Below are 24,541 nucleotides of genomic sequence, written 5' to 3' on the forward strand. Positions count from 1 at the left end.
CACTCTGTTAGCTCCACATTGAGCTAATAGCAATTGAGGTCAATTGCTATCCCACCCCGGGGGTATGATGCCAGGAGGCATATTCCACGGTGGATTCCGTGAGGTTTTACGGTGGATTCCGTAAACTTAGATGACCGGGGCTCATACACAAAGAAGATTCTTTGTGCGAGAAGTTGATGGGGACGCCTGTCCTTTTCGGGCGTTTCATTAATTTAGTGTGTACATGGGTGATTCCATAGCGGGTGATTCCGCAAAATGCATATTAAATTAATAAACGTTTATGAGTTTAGAGTGCGCACTCGTAATAAATTAAGGTTAGGATTTATTTCTAACCAGTTGATTTATTTATGTAGCTGAAGACTGCTAGGTATTCACTTTTGTCGGTTTAATTGTGTTAATTTACTAACGATTGTGAATGCTTCAGTTGATGTGTAGAGATAGCAGCAGTGGCGGAGGAAAGCATTGGAGTCTAGCGGGTTTTCAATCTTTGGACTATATTTTGATAGGCGCCACGCCTATATTTTGATTATGTCTATAGAGACATCGATTATTTATTATTATTTTGTATGCGCTTATGCGCTTGGATATGTTATTTGTATTTGGACATTGAGATTAGGCGTGCCAGACTCTTTGGGCACCGTCCATTAGCTTTATTTTCCTATTTTTGGTAGAAAGCAAACTCAAAAGCTAAAAGCTTGTCATATTTTTGTAATTGGGCTATTTTTGAGCAAAAAGATTGGAAATATATATTAAATACATGCTTTGTGAAGCGCTCACACAAGGCATGGGGGAGATTCAACCCAATTTGTCTCTTGTCTCATGTCGTGCTTGCTTTTACATTGGTTTTTGTGCTAAAAAGTAGAGTACTTTGTTCTTGGGGACCTTTGGGAATTCACTACGTGAGCTACCTGCGTCCGATCTGCGCACCACGCATAAATAGGGTAACATAATCTATCTCCATCTTTAGCTTCATACCTATTCAAGTTAGCTTCCACACCTACTTGGAGTCTATGGCAAGCCTCTTCGTCAAGCTAGCTCTTCTCTTGATGCATGAAGCTTTCTCAAAACCTCAATTATGGAGTGTTCATGATAGCACTCAACTTTATGCTTTATTCTTGATGACTTGAAGGTTCTTTTGGTAGTATTTGGTTCCCAAGAGTGGGATTTAGCTCCAACATTGAGTCATGAGAACCAACATTCAAATAGTCCTTTACCATTTGAAGTCTTCATAAACCTTAGCATTGGTGAGATAGGATAGCATTGAATTTTATTCAAGGGGCTTTTGGCATTCTTTGGCTCATGGCAGTGAGATTTAACCTTATCTTTGTTGTAGTAGACAACATGAACCATATCTTCACCCTTTGAAGCTTTTCTTCAATCATATCTACATTGGATAGTAGGGCACACTCAATGTCATTTGGTTTCTTGGAATCTTGTAAAGACTTGTGCTAAATCTTGGATGGGAGATTATTTTTCATTAGATATTTATGTGCATTTGGTCAAGAATCCAAAGGCCTTTTGCAAATGTGGTTACTACATCAAAGTATTTTGGGTAGCATTTGAGTTACCACATGCTCTACTTGGTCCTTACAAGTGCCTAACGAGTGCTGCAAATTGTCTAGAGTGTTTTTCAAGAAGCATTGGGTGAACAATAGTGTTTATAGGTCATGTCAAGGCTAAAACAAGGCCTAGATAGGGTGGTGTTTTACTATGGATAGATTTGAAAAAATTGCTACAAAAATTTGTAAGTGCATTCTAACATAAATCTAAAGCATATAGTTTGTGGGAAACATCAAGTACTTTGTCTAAAACCAAGTTTCATGTCATTTGAACACATATTTCTCAATTTATTCTTGAAACAATAGTTATGGATCACTTTAACAACAAGGTTTCCAAGGACATAAGGCAATTGAGGGTAGTGGTTGATCATTTCGGCCACATGATGGAGCCAAAAATTGACAAGATGATTGCTTTGGCTATCTCCCACAACACATAGTCAAATCTTGACAAATTTATTGCTTTGGTTACTTCATTTGTTGACTAGTCCATTCAAAGTTTAGACCTTCATTCAACTTCTCATGAGTTCTTTGCCCATGACTCTTAGCAACACTCTCATCAACACTATTACGGGCATCAACCATATAGTGGTACATCATATGAGTAGTCATATGATGGATTTTCTTGTATACCTTCATCTTAAAACATCATGATGAGTGTACATATGATGATCATGGTATTGGGAAAGATATATATGCTATGCACCTTGTTGTAATAATGATGTGGTCAATACTCAAATGTACATGGACAGTAGCATTATGGTGGGTAGTAGCATTATGCTAATGGTGGGTATGGGTAGCCATCATTTGATTTTGGGCAGCAACATGGTGATTATGGATTTGGGAAAAATGTATGTTATGACCATTGTCAAGATTGTGGGCAAACACTCTTGTGAGTCTAGATAGTAGTATAGATTTTATGAGCCTTGTGTTGATGATTGTGTTTATGAGGGCATGTTCACTTAGCAGCATGATTCTAATGTATAGTATGCTAGTGGCCATGTGTATGATGACTCATTTTGTTTTGATTAGCATCCAATTGATAATTATGATTCCTTCTATGGTCAATTTTCATTGAATGTAGACTATGTTACTTCCTTGGAGCCACATTCCATTGAGAGTATGGCCAACATGCCTCTAAGGGATACACCTATGCAATAGTGACCGCTTTGCTTGCTGATGTAGGTAATGCAAAAGAAGAAGAAGAAGAAGAAGAAGAAGAAGAAGAAGAAGAAGAAGAAGAAGAAGAAGAAGAAGAAGAAGAAGATGATGATGATGATGATGATGAGGAAGATCAAGAAGTTGAGGAGGATAATGATGATGATGCAATAAATGATGTGGATGCATATGCTCACGAGTCTCATGATCATGGGTATTATGATCGTGAGGATGCTAATAATTTGGATCCATATGATGCATATGACTTAGATGCATATGAGGTGGATGCATATGAAGATGATGGTGGTGTTGTATTTCCTTTTGGGTGCTTATGATGATGATTCTTCATACCTATTTGATCCATTTGGGTAGTACAACACATATGCTTGGTGATAGTTTTCCTATTATTGATTATCATTATGTTGTGATTCCCTTTGACCCAATAGGATTTCTTTTATGGGTATTCAATATAGCAAGGCATTCCATGTCTAAGATTTTGTATTGCATTGTCTTCATGGTTTATGCATGCTTTCTATGGGAAGAAGGTTGAAGAAGACTAGGTTTCCTCTATAATAAAGTTTGCTATATATTCACAAATAAATTGCCTTAGAGTCATCACACTCAGGTTTTCATGGTTGGAGGTGATACACTTTAGTATATACTTTGATATGACACCTCATTTGGTCAATTTAGAGTTGTCTATCAAGAGTTATGGCTCTTTTTCCATGATGGTCTGTTATGACAACATGCTAGAAACTCACTATAGTTATTTCCTTTGTACTTCTCACCTATGGGATCTTCTTTAGTACATGAGTTCTATGATTTCTGAATTCTCTTAGTTGTTTTCTTTCCCATCTTTTAAGCTTTGAGGACAAATCTTCTCTAGGCACAGATGGCTTGCAATGTAGGAAAAAAGCCTTGAAAATAATTGACACTCGTGAGTCTTGGAGAAGAACTATAAATAGGGGAGAGAGCTATTGCTGTGACTTTTTTGTCATTTTTGATGAATAAAAAATTGTGGAGTTAGTTTCAAATTTCTAGTTTCTTGTTCATTTTCTTAGTTTAATATAGTTACGATATGGCTTCTTTCCATTTTCCAATCAAGTGATAGGTTAATTTATGGAACATGTGTTTAGATTGCATGGCCTTCCTCATAGTCATTGGTCCAAATTCATAAGTAATTTTTGGTAGGCTATTTTTATTTCTATGGGGACTAAATTAGCTCTATCCATAGCTTATCATCCCTAGAATCATGGTTGGATGGAGCGGGTCAACAGATGGATTGAGACTTACCTTTGCCACTACTGCCATGATGTATAGCAAGCATGGGATGCATGAATACATCTAGCTAAGTTTTCTTATACATAGGAGTTTCCCCTTTTGATGCTTTGTATGGTTACAAGGTGTCCCTCCCTATAGTTATGTTCAATGAAAGGATTAATCCCTAAGGAAAAGAGGAATTAGAAAGAATGGAGACCCTAATTTATCAATGCAAGATGAATGTCAAGAAGGCACAAGAGTAGATGATACTCAATGCAAATGTTAGAGATAGATACCTCTAGAGTTTTAGGAAAGAGAATTAGTGCTTTTGAGGGTGCTTGAGTCTAGATATGCCTCATTGAAGGATGGTTCCAGTAACAAATTAGCTCATGGCTATTATGGACCATACAAGATCCTTAAAAGGATTGGAAACTTGGCTTACAGGTTGCAGCTTCCTTCTACTACTTGGATCCATAATATTTTCCACATGAGTTAGTTAAAACCTCTAATAGGTTCATGGATAATTTAGAGGAGTTTCCACCCATGGATGAAGAGGGACTTATCTAGTATATTCCGAAGATGATCATTGGCTAGTGGAAAAAGAAGCTTTGCACTATATCTATAGTGGAATATCTTATTAAGTGGTAAGGTTTACCTTTACAAGAAACTTCTTGGAGATCAACATCTATTGTGGAGGAGTTTTCATACCTTAAAGAGTCAATTTCGGTTGGAGAAATAGTTGAAGCATGAGCATATTTGACCCATGTTTCCTTAAAGACAACCTAGAAATAGCTCACTATTTTAGAATAAATTGTATTATGATACGAGATGACTTATCTATATACAATGAAAGTACATGTTAAGAGCTTTATTTTAACCTATAGCATGCTCAAATCAAATAAGTTTATCATTTTTTCTTTATACCAGCTTAGGGATTGTTGTAGACAGTAAGTTCTTTATTGTTTGTAAGAGGATCTTCATGAAGATATTTTAAAGAAGACTTCCCTTTTATGACCTAACATGGATGCATATATAGTCTACTTAGTCTTATTCTTGGATTCCAATTAGTTTCATGGAGAACTAGTCACCTTGACTTGAGTATAAGATGTATGTAACGTGTCCACTAGAATCCTCTAGGACACGTCTTGGCAGTCCATCGGAAGGCTGCCTAGAGAACTCCGCCCGGCACTCCCATGGAATGTTACGGGTTTTGTAATCTAGGTCCTTCCGTGTCTGCCACGTAGCGGAAGTGTCCTGGCCGTTTCCCACTTAGGATCGACCGGAATTAAGGTTTTCTAGTTTGGTCATTAGCTAGCAGCAACTAGCGTCAGACCCGAGCGAACTACTTTACGCAGAAACGCCAGGTCTGAAGCGGATTCACGCTGCACTTGGTTCAAGGAGAATGGGAAACGAGAGGGATGCAAGGCTCGACCTCTCTGCCATAAGGCATAGTCCCATTCCGTTCCCCTAAAACAACGTGAATCGGGTAATAGTTAATTCTAAGTCATCGTTCTCGTTACTTGTTTCGGTGATGACGATCATCCTCTGTTCGTTGAAGACTTTGAGAAAAGTTCCCGGCTAACCGGGACCACCCATCCATAGGACAGACCCATGGTCCATCCTCCGCACTTTCCTCGGTGTGTTTTAGTTATGTAATTACCTACCACATTAATTTGACATATAACAAACAGCTTCCTTGATTAACCCTGTTAAGCACTGGTTCCTTCACGTAATCTTATCACAGGACATAAAGAAAACAATGTCAAACAACTTCTTTGTTATCATTTTATCCCTTTTATCTTTGAAATACAAGGAGTTCCGCCCGTAGGCTTAATCATAATCCGCCCGAAGGCTATCCAGTAATCCACCAGGGATCACTATTCCAAGCTTCTGCCCGTAGACTAGTATGCGGGCCTCGAGATCCAATCCCGAGTCACGTTAGCCTCTTGTGCAGGGCCCGGAAGGCGAGGGATTTACGGCCAGAGCCCCCTCTGGCACCCAAGCGTCCTCCTGCTCCAAGTAGAACTCAACGGAGAGACCTCTCATGGCGGGTTCGGTCCACGTTCCCGGCGCGGTTAACAACCCCCTTGGTTAGGGTCAGGCAGGCAGTCGGGGGTAACTGAAGCTGCCTCTCCCTTCAGGCCTTCAACCTGAAGTATTTAGATATCGTTTCATCCTTTAGTTCATTGAGCAAACAATGCAAACAATGCTTTCTAAACTGTTACAAGCACAATCAATTCCAATGGTCATTTAAGCTGGCAAACTGTTAAGGAGTGACTCCTTTTCTCCGAATGCAACCCGCATTCGATTCGGAATCAATTGCAACTTGGCAAGATTCCTATCATTCTTGGGTTAGGGTCATACCCTACCAATACTTTAGGTTTTGTTATGGTAGATTCCAGCGACCATGTCGCTTTAGTTTATTGACTAATCATTTGCGTCCAAGCAAATACCTAGCTTCCCTTAACTTGATAAATTTTCCCTAATGAGGATAGAGTAAGAGGAAGACTACCCTTTTCCCTTGCAAGTTAACTTGCACAAGAACCTGCCAACCTTAAACCATGGAATGGTAAAACTTCCTATGATCAGCCCGCAAGGCTAAGTGACGTTGCAATTTATTGCACAAGTGTCACCTCCATTCCAAGGGATCATTTCACCTAATGAATGGCGTATCCAGGTCACGGAATTAACTTCAGGTGAGAAGGAGGGTTTAGGGTGTCTTTTTACCCAACCCATCCCTAATTCCCTAAGTCGACAATGTTTTAGTCCTAGGGTTCCAACGCAATTCGGGTTTCATCATTTTGGACGCTTGGTCCCATAAGGTAGGAATCCTAGCTTATTGTTTACATGAGCATCCAATTAGCTCAACATTTTTCGGAAATGTGGGTATGATCTTTGGGTTTGAGGGTTTTGACTTGGCAACAAGTGTAAACTAGGTCGACTCCTTATCGTGCTACCTTAGTTAGCACCTTGGGATATTTGTCGTATCGACTGAACCATGCCCATATGAATCCCTTGGGGTTAGGTGATTTAGGCAACTCAATATACTTGTCCTGCGACAAGGATGAACCTTTCCTAGAGATAATAAAATAGATCTAAAGGAGGATAAATAGTTACAACTACACCAATACCCGTAAACATGCGATTTATTGCTTCTACGCATCACATGGTTCACGATAACTTTATCTTTCCTTGGTGTAGTAAAAATGCATGATAATCTGGATACTAACTTTTCCTAGGACTTACTAGGACTTACATCAAATAATCATGCCTACAACCTTGTTGTCTACACTTTAGAATCTTATGCTTTGACGAACCATGCAACCTTTCCTAAATGCGGCTCCTGATGAATGACATTTTTGCATGATGACTATGCAATACGCAACGTTCTCCTAGCTACAATGAAACTTATACAAAACTAAAGCTAGTGATAATTTATTCCATTTTACATGCCACTTGCAAGTCCATAAGATCATTTCCGTACTCTTCTATTTTTTTTCCGGATAATATCTTATGGGTGTTAACTTTTCCTCATGAAATCATTACGAGGAGGATGTTGCCTAACATGCGGCACACGCTTATTCCTACCATGTCTAGGAAGAAAAATGCACTTATCAATTTCATTTCTTTGCCCTAAGTAATATATGTTTAGATTCATTACTTTGATAATGTACCAAAATAGCTACATGCAGCTAGTCTTCTAAGGCGGACAACTCGTTTCAATTTCATGTCATGCTTCAACCTTGCCTAATGTTTCAAGAGATACTTTATCCAATGTATTTTTACCACTGCCACATGCCTTAAAAATAAGCGTAAAATGCATTCTCCCTTATGGAACTAAGCGCACCTAATCATTTCTTTATGCGAAAATAAACTTGAAAGAACCTGGACTTGTGGGCTCAGGGAGATATCCACTTGTATGCTCGGAGATGAACCTCCCGCAGTCGCACCTTGTGTCCTTTTAGGGGCCATCGTAGGCGTGGTTTCGGCTTCTGGGTTGCCTTTGCGGTCAATGAATTGACTTGCCTCGGAATGCAGCTTCCAGACCTTTGCCTTTTTCCCTCGTACGCAGGAGGTTCCTTTGCGGGACTTTGGATAAATGGTGCTTGCGGAAGAGGGCTTTATGAGTCCTTTAGAAAAACCCGGGGTGGCTAGGAATGGGTTCACGGACGGCTTATGGGCTTTGAAACCTAATTTCAGGAAGCCTCTTACGAAGGTCTTGCGGGAGGGCTTTATAGCTTCATCCTCGTCTCTTCAAAGTTCCGGGGGGGGGGGGGGGTATGAATGGACTTTTGGGCCTAGTGGGAAGGGGGCTTAAAAAAAAACCCCATTAGAAGCTTCTAGTCCACTGCAGCAACGTCGGGGGGGGGGGGGGGGGGGTCGTGATCCAGGCGGCGGCGGACTGTGGCAGTCTGGCGGGCCGTGGCGGCGGCTATGGCGGCTGGCGGCTGGCGGACTGGGGCGGCAGCGTGGCGGCTTCACGACGGCGACGGCCTGGTTTTCCCAACGGCGGCAGCAGCGTCCTCTCCTCTTCCTCACAGTCCCGTCCCCTTTCTTGCCTTCTCTCCCTAATGGGAGTTCATATAGGCAAGGGGGGGGGAAAGATAGAGGGCCTCCACACACGTGGAGGACTCCTCCTCATGCAATCCGACTCACTCCTCCTTGGCCATTCCTCCCCACACTCCCTCTCCTCCAGCCATGCATCGGCTGGGGGAAGGGATAATAATTAAAAAAAATTGCCTAAAAATCTCCAAATTGCCCCTTCAAAAAGGGTGTTCCCTCGCGGCTTTTACGGTCTTCAACCTCAGCCTCTTATTTACAATGCGGAGGCCTCATTTTTTGAGCGTGCATGGTATGGATTAAGCTACCAATAATACGATGTAGGGGATAACCTTGCACAGGATTTACACGACATGCGGGAATTCAATATTTACGGTACGCAGTGTGCGGAAATATTACATTCTCTCCCCCTTGGAAGAATCGAGATGTCCTCATCTCGAGATAAACTGGGGATATTGAAGATTGAGAGAGCTTTCATCCATCCAGGTAGCATCCTCTTCAGGATAATCTTTCCACTGGACGAGGCATTCTTTCAAGATTCTAGATCTTAACTGTCTCTCTCTGACATCTAAAATCTTTTCCAGTCTTAGTTCAAGGACTCCTTGACTAGGCATTACAATTTGTTGGTCATCAAGTACATGATTTGGGTTGGGTACATATTTTTTTAAGAGACTAATATGGAACACATTGTGAACTTTTAGGTTATCAGGAAGTTGTAATTTATAAGCATTGGGTCCCAGGCATTTGAGGATTTTATACGGTCCACAATACCTTGGACTTAGCTTCTTGCATTCACCTAGAGATAAAGAACTCTTTTTCGGCTGTACACGAATGAAGACCATGTCTCCTTCTCCGAAGACCCTCTCTTGGCGTTTCAAATCCACATATGCCTTTTGTCTATCTTTGGCTGCTTGTATATCTTGTCTTATTGACCTTATTTGGTCATCCATGTCCTCCAACATTTGTCTTGAAGCTTCCACCCTTAGGGTAGGATCAGAAAAATTTAGGGGACTTCGACAATCATGACCATACAATGCCTGAAAAGGCGTCATTTGAATGCTTTGCTGGTAAGAAGCATTGTAAGCAAATTCTACTAACGGCAAGTATTAAATCCACCTCTTCGGCTCTCGACAGCAGTAAGCCCTAAGCATATCCTCAATGATTTGATTTACTCGTTCTGTTTGTCCATCCGTTTGGGGATGGTAGGCATTGCTAAAACAGAGCTGAGTTCCAATAGCTTCAAAGATAGCTCTCCAGAAGTGTGAAGTGAAGAGAGAGTCTCGATCGCTAACGATCCTTCTAGGTAGCCCATGTAGCTTGAATATCTCTTTGATAAACACCCTTGCAATGTCGGAGGCTTTATAGTTTGTCTTTACTGGAATCAGGTGTGCAACCTTAGTAAGCATGTCAACTACAACCATAATGGAGTTGTATCCTCCTTGGACTTGGGGTAAGTCCACCACAAAATCCATACTGATGAATTCCCATTTCATTTGGGGAATGTCAAGTGGTTGCAATTTTCCTGGCATCAAGACATGTTCAGCCTTGATACGTTGGCAAGACAAACATTCAGTGACATATTTGAGAACGTCACCCTTGAGCCTCTCCCAATGATAGCTCTTCCTGACTGCATTAAGAGTTTTTGCATAGCTAGGATGTCCTGCGAAAGGGGAATCATGAGCTTCGCATAATATCTTTTGCTTAAGTGACTGGCTTGTTGGTATACATAACCTTGTTCTGTAATAAACAAGTCCATTATCAGTGAAAAATTCCCGATACTTAGCTTGTGACTTCAGATTCTGCTCTTTGGTAGCTATTTCTTTTATCATGGTTTGGTAGGCCAAATCATGGCATGCCTCCTCTCTAGCTAGTTCGAGTATAGGGTTGCTTGGCATAGATACCTTTGTAGCCAGAGATCTGGCCGTTGATGGATTCTGCAAGATTAGGGAATTTAGGAATGCCTTGCGACTGAGTGCATCGGCAACTACATTCTCTTTCCCCGGTTGATACTTGATTTCAAAATCATACTCTTCCAATACTTCGATCCATCGACGTTGCCTCATGTTGAGCTCGTTCTGGGTAAAAATCCATTTGAGACTCTTATGATCTGTTACTAGAGTAAACTTGTTACCCAATAGGTAGTGTCTCCAAAGCTTTAGAGCATGGATGACAGCTAATAACTCCAGATCATGCGTGGCATAATTCTTTTCATGACTCTTCAATTTCCTTGAAGAGTATGCTACTGGATGACCTTCCTGCATAAGAACACACCCCAAGGCAAGAATGCTGGCATCAGTTACTACCTCGAACTCCTTATTGAGGTCGGGAAGTTTCAGAATAGGTGCCAATACCAAACATTGCTTCAATTGGTCGAAGCTATTTTGCTCGGGAGTTGACCATGTAATGGAAGTCTGCTTCTTTAGCAAGTCGGTAAGAGGTGCTGCAATCAAAGCATAGTTTTTGATAAAGACCCTATACCATCCTGTCAAGCCAAGAAAACTGCGTATTTCTTTGACGGATACTGGTACTGGCCATTCAAGCACATCTCTGACTTTGGCTGGGTCTACTGATATTCCTTCTGATGATACTATGAATCCTAGATATTCAATCTGACGTTTGAAGAATACACACTTCTTCATTTTTGCATACAGCTTATGAGACCTCATTGTCTCCAAAACAATCCGTAGTTGAGGTTCATGATCTTCTTCCTGTTTAGAATAGACTAAAATGTCGTCGAAGAAGACAAGCATGAAATCATCAAGATATGGTCTAAAAATATCCTGCATTAATCTATTGAAGGTGGCAGGTGCATTTGTAAGCCCGAATGACATAACCAAGAATTCAAAGTGCCCATATCTTGTATTGAAGGCCGTTTTTGGAATATCCTCATCCTTGATCCTGATTTGATAGTAACCTGACCTGAGATCAATTTTGGAGAAGATCTTTGTACCTTGAAGGCGATCGAGAAGCTCATCTATTCTAGGAATAGGATACTTGTTCTTGACTGTTGATTGATTCAACCCACGGTAATCAATACATAGTCGAAGTGTCCCATCTTTCTTCTTCTGGAATAGAACTGGAGCTCCCCATGGTGAGTTGCTAGGCCGGATGTAGCCTTGGTTTAACAGTTGCTTGAGTTGTTCCTTCAGCTCAATAGCCTCCGGAATGGGCATTCTATAAGGCCTCTTTGCAATTGGCGCAGCTCCAGGTATTAGCCTTATTTCATGATCAACTTCTCTTGGAGGTGGAAGTTCAGTTAATTCCTCAGGGAATACGTCAGCGTATTCTTTTAGCCAAGAGGGTCCCTCATGAGACTCTTGCTTTTGATCTAACTTGTTGAGTTTGATCAAGTAAACATGTAATCCTTTCCTAACCCCTTTTATGATCCACGATACTTTGGCTAACTGGATCCTTGGCACTCCCGCTTCACCTTGAGTCGTAACAAACTCTCTTTCAGAGTTTCGAAAAGAAACTTGACCCTTTCCACAGTGGATGTGAGCGTCATTAGGCTTAAGCCAATCCATCCCGAGTAGGCACTCATGGATACCTAAATTCATGGCTCTGAATTTGACTGAGGTTTTCTTTCCTCCCAGATAGAACTCCTCCTTAGCAGTTTGCCTGGTACAAGTTACCTCACGACCGTTTGCCAATTCCACAAGTAGGGTAGGTGCTTCTACTGTGGCTATTCCTAATCTCTTAGCACACGCTGGTGAGATAAAGGAATGTGTACTGCCACAATCAATCAAGGTTTTGAAACCTTTACCTTGATAGTCCGACGGTGTCTGAATCACCGAGAATTGGCGATTCGGGCCCTTCTTATGTAGAGCGGCATGGACCGTCGCTCTTTCGAAATCTGCTTCCATAGTCGGATCTTCCTCTTCCTCTGCTTCACATCTTTGCCTATTGATAATGCAGGCAGCTCTTCCTCTACCACGGGTGGCGGCTCCTTGACCGCGCCTTGCACCTTGACGGAGTCCTTCGCTAAGCTTGGGACATTGCCTTTTGAAGTGACCGAGTTCATTGCAGTGGAAACATCGGATGTTTCGGCCATTACCGTGAGTAGGAACAAAGTTGTTGACGTTATTTGTCCTTGCTTTCTTCCTTTGTCCCTGATTGTGGCCTTGAACTCTCTTAACCTGGGGTCTGAATGCTCCTCTGTTCGGGTTGCTATAAGACCAATTCTTAATACCCCTTGGTTTAGCTTGCACTTCCTGAATTATAGGTGCCGCTCGAATGAGTGCATCCTGAAGATCTGATGGACGCATAGATTCGAGACGGGTATTTACAGGTGGATTTAAGCCCGCGCAAAATTTGGACACCTGCTGTGTCGTGTCCATTTGTGGCGCATACTTTAAGAGTGAGACAAATTTAGAGTAGTATGCGTCAAGAGTGAGTCCTAACTGTTTTAGCTCATAGAACTCATTCATTTTCTGTGTACGATATGCAGGCGGCAAATATCTCCCTTGCACGGCTTGCTTTAACTTCTCCCAGGTAACGGACCCCTCTGAAATCCCTTGATCCCTGCACCATTGTTTCCACCATAGTCTGGCTTCACCGGTGAGTTTTAATTTGGCGAGCATGGCTTGATTGGTTGGTGCAGTGCCAGCTGCTTCGAAGTAGTCCTCCATAGATTCAATCCAAATCTCAGCATTCGACTGGACGAATCTGCCTCTCCCGTCAAACTCGGGTGGCTTTATCTGTTTGAGGAGGAACTTCTTCTCCTGGATCACAGTAGTACTTGATGTAGGGGGCGAATTTGGAACCTGTACCTGGGGTTGTGCCTGAGTAAAAGTTTTCTTAACATTATTGTATGATCATTGACATTAGCTTATCTTTAGTTCAGCTATCTCGTAAATCATGAAGCTACTTAACTTTTTGCAACAACCCTGATGCACAATCGGATAGTGATAAAAAGAAGTCCTTATTTATATTTATATGGTGTAGCCTTATACAACATCTCGTGTGATGATAATCCAATCATTACATTTAGTTTGGGGAGAACAACATTGTATTGGATTTGTCTACAGGAACTATGTAATAGTAGGGTTTTGGGTCATGAATCTTTAGGAATCGATAATTCATCGGAAGTTCAGGATATCCTTTCCGCTGGAATCCATACTTCCCATGGTGGCCCAATACCTTAATCCTATTAGCTGGAATTACACGGGTTACTTCCTCATATACATATGAGTTCAATTCAACTTTCCGACCTCGAATATGCAAAGTCGAATTTACGTGAGCTTCCACAAAAATGAACAGTTTCACGATTTTCAAATCTTCCAACCACTTGATCCTCTTCAGGTTGGTCTGTAGATAAGCGAACCGGTGGGCAGCTATGTAATAGATTCCTGAAGACCCAGTCCATCTTCGCTCTATATATAGAGGTGATGGATTATAAATCTGCTCCAGGATGTTCATCATTTCAATTCTTTGCCTATAATGCGGAGAATGCATTGCAGTCATAAACATGATCCGGAACACCAAAAACTTGTTCCACGCCTCGTAATTTTGCAAGACAGTATTGAAGATGAGAAAATGTTTGGACAAGGACAATTTCTTTACTTCATTTTTAATGAAATCTCATGAAAACAATTCCATTGTTGGTCGGCTCTGATACCAACTGTAACGTGTCCACTAGAATCCTCTAGGACACGTCTTGGCAGTCCATCGGAAGGTTGCTTAGAGAACTCCGCCCGGCACTCCCATGGAATGTTACGGGTTTTGTAATCTAGGTCCTTCCGCATCTGCCACGTAGCGGAAGTGTCCTAGCCGTTTCCCACTTAGGATCGACCGGAATTAAGGTTTTCTAGTTTGGTCATTAGCTAGCAGCAACTAGCGTCAGACCCGAGCGAACTACTTTACGCAGAAACGCCAGGTCTGAAGCGGATTCACGCTGCACTTGGTTCAAGGAGAATGGGAAACGAGAGGGATGCAAGGCTCGACCTCTCTGCCATAAGGCATAGTCCCATTCCGTTCCCCTAAAACAACGTGAATCGGGTAATAGTTAATTCTAAGTCATCGTTCTCGTTACTTGTTTCGGTGATGACGATCATCCTCTGTTCGTTGAAGACTTTGAGAAAAGTTCCCGGCTAACCGGGACCACCCATCCATAGGACAGACCCATGGTCCATCCTCCGCACTTTCCTCGGTGTGTTTTAGTTATGTAATTACCTACCACATTAATTTGACATATAACAAACAGCTTCCTTGATTAACCCTATTAAGCACTGGTTCCTTCACGTAATCTTATCACAGGACATAAAGAAAACAATGTCAAACAACTTCTTTGTTATCATTTTATCCCTTTTATCTTTGAAATACAAGGAGTTCCGCCCGTAGGCTTAATCATAATCCGCCCGAAGGCTATCCAGTAATCCACCAGGGATCACTATTCCAAGCTTCTGCCCGTAGACTAGTATGCGGGCCTCGAGATCCAATCCCGAGTCACGTTAGCCTCTTGTGCAGGGCCCGGAAGGCGAGGGATTTACGGCCAGAGCCCCCTCTGGCACCCAAGCGTCCTCCTGCTCCAAGTAGAACTCAACGGAGAGACCTCTCACGGCGGGTTCGGTCCACGTTCCCGGCGCGGTTAACAACCCCCTTGGTTAGGGTCAGGCAGGCAGTCGGGGGTAACTGAAGCTGCCTCTCCCTTCAGGCCTTCAACCTGAAGTATTTAGATATCGTTTCATCCTTTAGTTCATTGAGCAAACAATGCAAACAATGCTTTCTAAAGTGTTACAAGCACAATCAATTCCAATGGTCATTTAAGCTGGCAAACTGTTAAGGAGTGACTCCTTTTCTCCGAATGCAACCCGCATTCGATTCGGAATCAATTGCAACTTGGCAAGATTCCTATCATTCTTGGGTTAGGGTCATACCCTACCAATACTTTAGGTTTTGTTATGGTAGATTCCAGCGACCATGTCGCTTTAGTTTATTGACTAATCATTTGCGTCCAAGCAAATACCTAGCTTCCCTTAACTTGACAAATTTTCCCTAATGAGGATAGAGTAAGAGGAAGACTACCCTTTTCCCTTGCAAGTTAACTTGCACAAGAACCTGCCAACCTTAAAGGGCTACACCTCACTTTTTGTGGTGGATCCTATGTAGAAAGTAGGGGATCTCCCTTTCTCTTCATCTTCATAACTATCATTTTCATCCTCCAAGTTGGAATCAACTAGGGGAGTTACATAACTCCACCACTCTTTTAAAAGTGTCACATTAGTAGGTCTAATTAATATTTATCCCAAAAAATACATTTTTAAAAATTTCTCACAAAGAATTAATTTCTAATCTCAAAAGGTGCCCAACTATATAGCATGTTGAAACACACATTTTTTGTCCTATCTTCTACAATAGAATACCTCCAAATTAATGGATCCTTTTCACGCTCCATGCATGCGGTACTTGGGACCCATTGAGAGGTAGTTACATAACAAGTTGATTTTCCATCACTTCTCGCAAGTGCCACATTAGTGGGAAAAGCTAAATTTGGGCCCAAAATTTGACATTTTTTCCTCTGTCCCAAAAAGTATCTATGTTCAACTAAGTATTCTTCATGATTTATTTTTCCCTCTCACTCTTTCTAAAGCAATATTACTCTTAGAAAATCAATAAGAAAATTCATATCTCAATCTCCATTCCTTAATGGAACCACTTTCATAAATATAACCAATTGTAAGAGGAAAGTGCATCTACATGTTCGTGTGTGGAAGAAGAGCATAGTATTACAAATACCCCTTATAGTAAGCATGGTAGATGCATAACAAACCATAAGAGGAAAGTGCATATGCAAGTTTGTGTTGAAGAAGAGTATGCCATTACAAAGACCCCTTATAGTAAGCATGGCCTAGATGTAACAACAACATCCCAATATCCTTCAAAGGAAAATAAAATTGTTGTGGCACAAATTTAGATTTTCATCAATCTCTTCACAACAATGAGTACCTTGCATTAATCTCATCATGAAAGTAAGTACCTTCCCACTCTATCTATTGCACATGAGGGTTTCAATATAGTTGTTGCATTTCATATTAGGTGTCCAAGATAGTGAAGTATACCAAAAATGTAAGGTTAGGTTAGCACACCATAGAATCTTGACCTCTATGGTTGAACATTGCTATGTACAATAAAATTATGGATATAAGCTTTGCGATTTAAAGTTTTGATTTGTTGCTTATGAGGAGAGGTGGTTTAATGTCTTGTTTACCTAAAGTGAAAATTGATATGAGGAGAGGTGGTTTAATGTCTTGTTTCCCTAAAGTGAGAATTGATATGATAATTATGAAGGAAATGATCTCCACCCACTACTACAATGACCCCCCTATAGTGAGGCAAAAAGTGAGGAATTATCATCACATAGGTGATACACGAGCACGTCACAAATAGCATCACAAGTGTACATCGTTTATGCAACGACAAATTTGAGGCTATAAGTGACGGAAATGTGTCACTTTTGCATCGCATAAGCAATAAAAGGTTGGGAAAATTTTGACTGTCACTTAAGCGATGAGTTCCTGTCCTCGCTTAAATGACGACATCCTATGAACAAACCCGAATGCTCCTTTCCTCTCTGTTTCTTGCCGTTTGCTATGCGCCCTCTTACACACACACACACACACACACACACACACACACACACACACACACACACACACACACACACACACACACACACACACACACACACACACACACACACACACACACACACACACACACACACACACACACACACACACACACACACACACACACACACACACACACACACACACACACACACACACACACACACACACACACACACACACACATACTCTCTCTCTCTCTCTCTCTCTCTCTCTCTAGATATGATGCGGTGCATCTCTCCCTCTCTCCCCCTTGCACACACACACACACACACACTCTCTCTCTCTCTCTCTCTCTCTCTCTCTCTCTCCGTTTCTCTTTCTCTCTCTCTTTGACTCTCTTGCTCACTCTTGACTCTCTTACTCCTCCTCCTCTCTCTCTCTCTCTCTCTCTCTCTCTCTCTCTCTCTCTCTCTCTCTCTCTCTCTCTCTCTGTTTTTGGACATAATTCCTTTCCTTGCAATCACTATGGACATTGTGTACTTCGGTCCAATTTATGCATAGGTGATTTGCTCCAAAATTTTCAGGTTGATCAATCATGAACATGGATTATGCTAAACAGCTATCTCTATCTTGTTGATGATTTTTAAAATAGAACCATTAAATAGGATGATAAATGAGTTTTTGTACTTATTTTATTGATAGTTTTAAGAATACTATCATTGAATTAGATGAAAAATAAATTTTGGTACTTGTTTTAATGATCATAAGTCTTAATACATATACATGTACATAGAGAGAGAAAGGAGACTTACCATGAAGTCTTGAATTAGCTTGAAAAGATTTTACTTTTTTAAGAAATACTTTGATAAACACCTTAACCATTGTTAAAGGAGACTATTTGAAGTTGTGCTTTGCTTAGAAGCTGAGTGTTCATAAAGGTATCGACTCTAGAGTTAGATCTTATGGACTAGAGCTATGGCATAGTAATCCAAATGGAATCCAACCATGAACCCTCAAAGACTGGAGGGAAGTGTTTCTATTGGAAGATTAGTTCAATTCCCACCTAGACAGGCTTGCCAATGATCATGATGTGCCTATACTTGTGCAATCATAGAACCCAATTTTCAAAATAAAAAATAGAAGGCCTCTCACAGAAGGAAGGGATCTCTTGCACTACCAAATCTACATCTAGAATTATGAATATAATGTCTTCTTTAAGTAAAGAAGTTATGGTGGAAAAACCAGCACCAACAACATCATGTGTAACAATACTCAGGTGGTGTGATATTATACAAAGAGAGCAACATATCAATTTTAGGCTTGGGCTATCAACTTGCCAACAACTAGGATTGTGATGTTGTTGATAGATTGTTTGCTTGTTACACATAAGAAACCAATCTAAAAACTACATCTAGCATGTACGTTGAAGCCAAAGTCCCAATCAATCCCAGCTTTTTGATTTGGGCCATTACTTATAACTGGGTATAATTAGTTATATAATCAAAGATTCATACTCTTATAAAGCCACAAACTTTTGAACTTCGTGCATTTGACCTTGGTACTTGGGAAGTTAACACACAACACTAAATTCAATACCTCGGCGAATAACCTGGAAACCACCAACTTGTCAATACTAGAGCCTAACATGGAAACAAAACGGATAGGGACTTCAACCCAAGAGAGAAATTTTGGCAGGTCTCGACCCCAAATGTCTAACTTCATTAGCTTGGAACCAAAGAAACATATACTTCCGAACTTGATACTTAAAAACCATGTACTCTTATAAAACCATGTACTTTGATACTTGGTAGAATAGATATTCGTACTTGGGAATGAGTTGACACATAGTTTTGAATTTGGTACCTTGGTGAAAAACATGGAAACCATGAACTTGTTGACGTTAGAGCCTAATATGGAAAACCAACAAGTTATTAATGTTAGAGTATAACATGGAAATAAGATGAGTAGAAACTTCAATGTAGGAGAGGGAATTTGTGAGGTCTCGACCCATATGTCTAACTTCATTAGCTTGGTGCCAATGAAAGAGGTACTTCAAAACTTGTTACTGTAAAACCAGGTACTCTTATGGAACCACATACTTTGATACTCGGTACAATAGATCTTGGTACTTGGAGACGAGTTGATGTATAGTATTGAATTTGGTATCTCGGTGAAAACATGAAAACCACGAACTTGTTCACGTCAGAGCTTAACATGGAAAACCAAAAAGTTGTTAATGTTAGAGCATGACATGGAAATAAGACGAGTAGAAACTTCAACCCAAGAGAGGGATTTTGTGAGGTCTCAACCCAAATGTCCAACTTCACTAGCTTGATACCAACGAAATAGGTACTTCGAAATTGGTACCATAAAACCAGGTACTCTTATGGAACCATGTACTTTGATACTTAGTGCAATAGGTCTTGGTACTTGAGGACAAGTTGACGCATAGTGTTGATTTTGGTATCTCAGCAAAAAACATAGAAATCACAAACTTGTTACTAGAAAGTTGTTAACATTAGAACATAACATGAAAATAAGACAAGTAGAAACTTCAATGCACACTTCAACATATAGACCCAATAGCGATGTTTAAAGCAACAGAATTATTCATGGAAAAAATTACCCCCGTGATCGCTATTCGCGTCGTTATTAGGGATGCGATGAATTCGTCGCTATTAGCATCGCTAGTAGCGTCACTATTAGTGTTGCTAATTAGGATAGAGACACAAATAGCGATGCTAATAGTGACGCAAATAGCAATGGTTGCATAGTAAATTGTTGATGCAAATAGCAACGGTTACATAGGGGGAAAAAAAAGGTGACGCAAATAGTGACATTAATAGTGACGCAAATAGCGATGGTTGCAGAGTAAATTTCTGACGCAAATAACGATGGTTATAGAGGGGGGGAAAAGGTGATAGGGCATGTAGCCCTTCCACCCTTCTAGCTCTATGCACTAAATATTCTTGTATAATTCATTTGCCAATGTCATCTACACCTAATTTCTAAAAATTGTGCATTAGATTTTTTTTTAAAAAAAGAATCCTCTAATTGCAAAAGCTAGGTATAATCAATTCAAAAAGGTATTACTCAATGAGCTTTTTCATCACTTTCTTAGGCCCGAGAAGAAGAAGAGCTTGTGATTGCAAAAGGTAGATATAATCAATTAAAAAAATTATTACTCAAGGAGCGTTTTTATCACTTGCTTAGGCTCAAGAAGAAGAGCTTCTTTTCAAGCTTTCATTGCAGTCAGGACCCTGAGGTATGAATAAGTCCCATTGATCTTCTACTCACTCCATCTTATTCCAAACTTGTTCAAGTCTTTTTGGGGGAGCATTTGGACATTTATAAGAGTTATACCATAGCGTTGGAGCCAGAAATACTTATGTAGGGAGTAGTACTGTCTTTGAGCTCTACTTCTTCCTTCTTGTTTTTACCTATGTCTAAGTCATCTTCTATCTCTTCTTTCTTGGCCTCATCCTCAATCTCAATGGATGGAGGTGTTTCAAGATCAAAACAATCAAGCTCATCCTCCCCCTTCTCCAAACTCCATTTCTTGAGCTCAGACTAGCTGCTATACTCAAGTAGCTCCTTGAAACGAACGAATTTCTCTTTACCAAGTGATTTGGTAAAGATATCTGCTACTTGGATTTTTCTCTTCAAATGAAGTAGATCAATCTATCCTACAAGTATCATTTTTCTGATGAAGTAGTAATGAATCTCTATGTGTTTGGATCTAGCATGATAGACGGGGTTGCTAGCCAACATCACATTACTAACATTGTCACAATGCAATGTGACTTTGCTATCCAACTGGATACCCAAATCATATAACAATTTCACAAGCCAAATTGCTTCGCATGCCATTAAAGCTGCACCCTTGTATTCTGCCTTTATATACTAGATAAAGCAATGGTTGGTTGCTTCTTACTACTCCTGCTGATCATACTATTGCCTAAACTGAAAGCATAACCACTGGTTGACCTCCTGTTATAGACACAACCAGCCAAATCAACATCCGTATAACTTGCCAAGTCGAATGATTTCCCATGCTCTGTCTTCTTTGTAAACAACCTGTGATATCTGCATGACCTATCTAAAAACCAAGGTACTATAAATAAGTACTTATGAGAGCATTCCATGCCCTCAGTGCATGTTTCAACCCATACAAGGCCTTTTTTCGCTTATACACATATGTTGGATAGTCAGGGTATATGTAACCCTCAAGTTGTTCCATATACACCACTTTAAGCAAGTCACCATTCAAGAATGCATTTTCGACATCAACCTACCATAATTTCTAGCTCTTAGAAGCCACTAATACAATGATTGTTCTTAGTAATAGTAGAAGGTACATGTAGATTCTTGGTAATAGAAGGTACATGTAGTACATCATGTAGGCTCTTCTTTCTGCCATTAGGTAGAAAGCATGAGCAATGGAACCATATTTGTATGTTGAATATCATAATGTGTATCATCACCGGTACATACAAATCCATGAGACCCTATTATTAACTCATCAAACCATTCACCACGAGGAGTCATATGATTGGATGCTCCTGAGTCTATGTACCATTTCTCATCTTTGCCTTGCTTAGGCATATTCTTTGATACATGTTGCATAGCAAACAATCTAACTCCCTAGTCATCCTGAGTACCACTTGGAAGATGCATAATGTCCATGCTCTTTCTCAATAATGATAGTCTTTATCTCTGTTAGACTGCTCATGCGACTCCCAGGAGCCACCTCTTCCTTTAGGTGATCTCCCCTATCTCTAAACACTCCAAATCCTTGTTATCCTTGTGTATTTGAGATGTGCCAAGAATTTTGCTACTATTGTCTGTGTGTTTCGAGTGTCTCCTCGACCCCGAAAAGCTCCATGAGCTCTACCACACCTCTAGCTTGTTGACTAGAGTAAAATACTATGTCTCTCTCTCTCTCTCTCTCTCTCTCTCTCTCTCTCTCTCTCTCTCTCTCTCTCTCTCTCTCTCTCTCTCTCTCCCCCTTGCGTTGACCTCTCCTCCTTCTTCTCTCTATATATCTCTTCATTAACAAAAAAAAAAGAGAGAACTAAAGAAAAGAGAAATACAAAGAGAGAAGAGAGAATGCACTTAGCTCAAAGCTCTAAGAAGGATTATTTTGCACTTCTCTCCTTCTTCTTCTTCTCCTTCATAGGTTTTCTCCTTCTCCTTTGTAGTTGTTCCCTCTCTTTTAGTGGATGTGGTGGCAATGGTGGTGGCAGCAGTACTCTCGCTCTCTCTCTCTCTCTCTCTCTCTCTCTTGTTGATCTCTCTCCCTTCTTCTCTCTATACATCTCTTCATCAACAAAAAGCAAGAGAGAAGTAAAGAAAAGAGAAAAATAAAGAGAGAAGAGAGAATGCACTTACCTTAAAGCTAGAAGAAAAATCATTTCGCGCTTATCTCCTTCTTTTTCTTCTCCTTCATGGGTTCCCTCCTCCTTTGCAGTTGTTCCCTCTCTTTTCGTGGTGGATTGGTGGTGGCAACAACCTCTCTCTCTCTCTCTCTCTCTCTCTCTCTCTCTCTCTCTCAATCTCCCTTGAGTTGATCTCTCTCACTTCTTCTCTCTATACATCTCTTCATCAAAGAAAAGAAAGAGAGAAGTAAAGAAAAGAGAAAAATAAAGAGAGAAGAGATAATGCACTTACCTCAAAGCTTGAAAAAGAATCCCTTCGTTCTTCCCTCCTTTTTCTTCTCCTTTGTGAGTTCCTTTCTTCTCCTTTACACTTGTCTCCTCCCTCTTCGTGGATGGTGGAGGTGGTGGTAGCCTCTCTCTCTCTCACTTGTTTACAAACCTGTAAAATGCCATGCTTCGGTTTCGACACTTTTTTATGAGGCTCCTCTCTCTCCCCTTTTTTATTTCTCTTTGTCTCTCTATTCCTTCCCCTCCCTTCTTCTCTCTATTTCTCTCCCTCCTTTTCTCCCCACTCTCATTCAACTCATCTCGTTGCAAACACAATCAAAGATAGAAAATAAAAAGCTTAAAAAACAAAGATATTGAAAGAAATTTCACCCTACCTCTCTTTATCTCTCTCTCTCCCCTCTCCCTTTACTTTTCTTTCTTAACCTTCTCTCTCATTCTCTCCTTGTTTTTCTATTTCTCTCTCCCTCTCTCTCGCTCTCTATTTTTTTCTATCTATCTCTCTTTCTCCCTCTTTCTCTCTCTTCTTTTCACTCTCCTTCCTTTCTTTACCTCACCCCTCTTTTCTACCTTTTCCTCCTCTCTTCCTTTCCTCTCCCTCTCTCTATTTCTCTCCCCCTATCTTTCTCTCTTTATTTCCCTTTCTTTGTTTCCTCTCTCTTTGTTTCTCCCCCCTCTCTCCCTCATTCTTTCTCTTACTCATCCTCCTCTCTCCCTCCCTTCATCTCTTATTTCTCCCTTCCTCTTTCTCAGTGTTTCCTTTCTCCCCTTTCTCTCCCTCTTTCTCTCTTCCTCTCCCTTCCTTCTTCTCCCTCCCTCCCTCCCTCCCTCCCTCTCTTTCCATGCATCTCTTTGCAAAGAAAAACAAAAAAAGAAAAGAAGAGAACACAAAGTTAAAGCAAGAAGAGGCAATGTACCTACCTCAAAGGCCTAAAGATGAAACCCTTTGTACCTTCTCTTTGCACCTTCCCTCCCTTCACCCTTGCACACTTCTCTTTCTTTTTTGTGTATAGCGGTGGCGGTGGTGATGGTGGTGATGAGCTCCCTCTCTCTCTCTCTCTCTCTCTCTCTCTCTCTCTCTCTCTCTCTCTCTCTCTCTCTCTCAAATCTTTAAGCTCTTTGGCTCTCTCTTTCATTCTTTCTCGCAAATGTTTTCTTCGCAAATGTCATGCTCGAGTTTTCAAAAAAATTTATCAGACCAATGTCGCTATTTTCCTCGCTATAGGTGTAGTTATTAGCGTCGCTATATGTGTCACTATTAGCATCGCTATTTGCATTGCTGATTCCCTTGTAGTGGCAAGAGAGAGATTTTGCAATGTCTCGATCCAAGTATCTAACGTCATTATCTTGGTGCCAACAAAAGAGGTGCTTCGAAACTTGATACTTTGAAACCAGGTACTCTTATGGAATCATGTAGTTTGGAACTAATACAATAGAAAAACATGGAAACCACAAACTTGTTGATATTAGAGCCTAACATGGAAACCCATGAGCTTGTTAACATGTCTAACTCTATAAGCTTGCCGCTTGGGGGGTAACGTACTTCAGAACGCGATACTTCCGGACCAAATACTCTTAGGGAACCACATACTTTGAGAATTTATTAGCTAAATGTCTAACTTTATTAGCTTGGTACTTTGGAATTGAACTTGATACTTTCGAATATATACTACTCAATAATAAACAAATTCAAATATATACTTGTTAACTTGGCAACAAACAATTAACTACTCAAAAATAAAAAAATTCAAATATGAAACCAACAAAGGTCAAT

Source organism: Lygodium microphyllum, chromosome 16 (assembly GCF_053477565.2).
Source record: "Lygodium microphyllum isolate KBCC chromosome 16, Lygodium_microphyllum_v1.1.10, whole genome shotgun sequence".
In the NCBI taxonomy this organism is placed as follows: domain Eukaryota; kingdom Viridiplantae; phylum Streptophyta; class Polypodiopsida; order Schizaeales; family Lygodiaceae; genus Lygodium; species Lygodium microphyllum.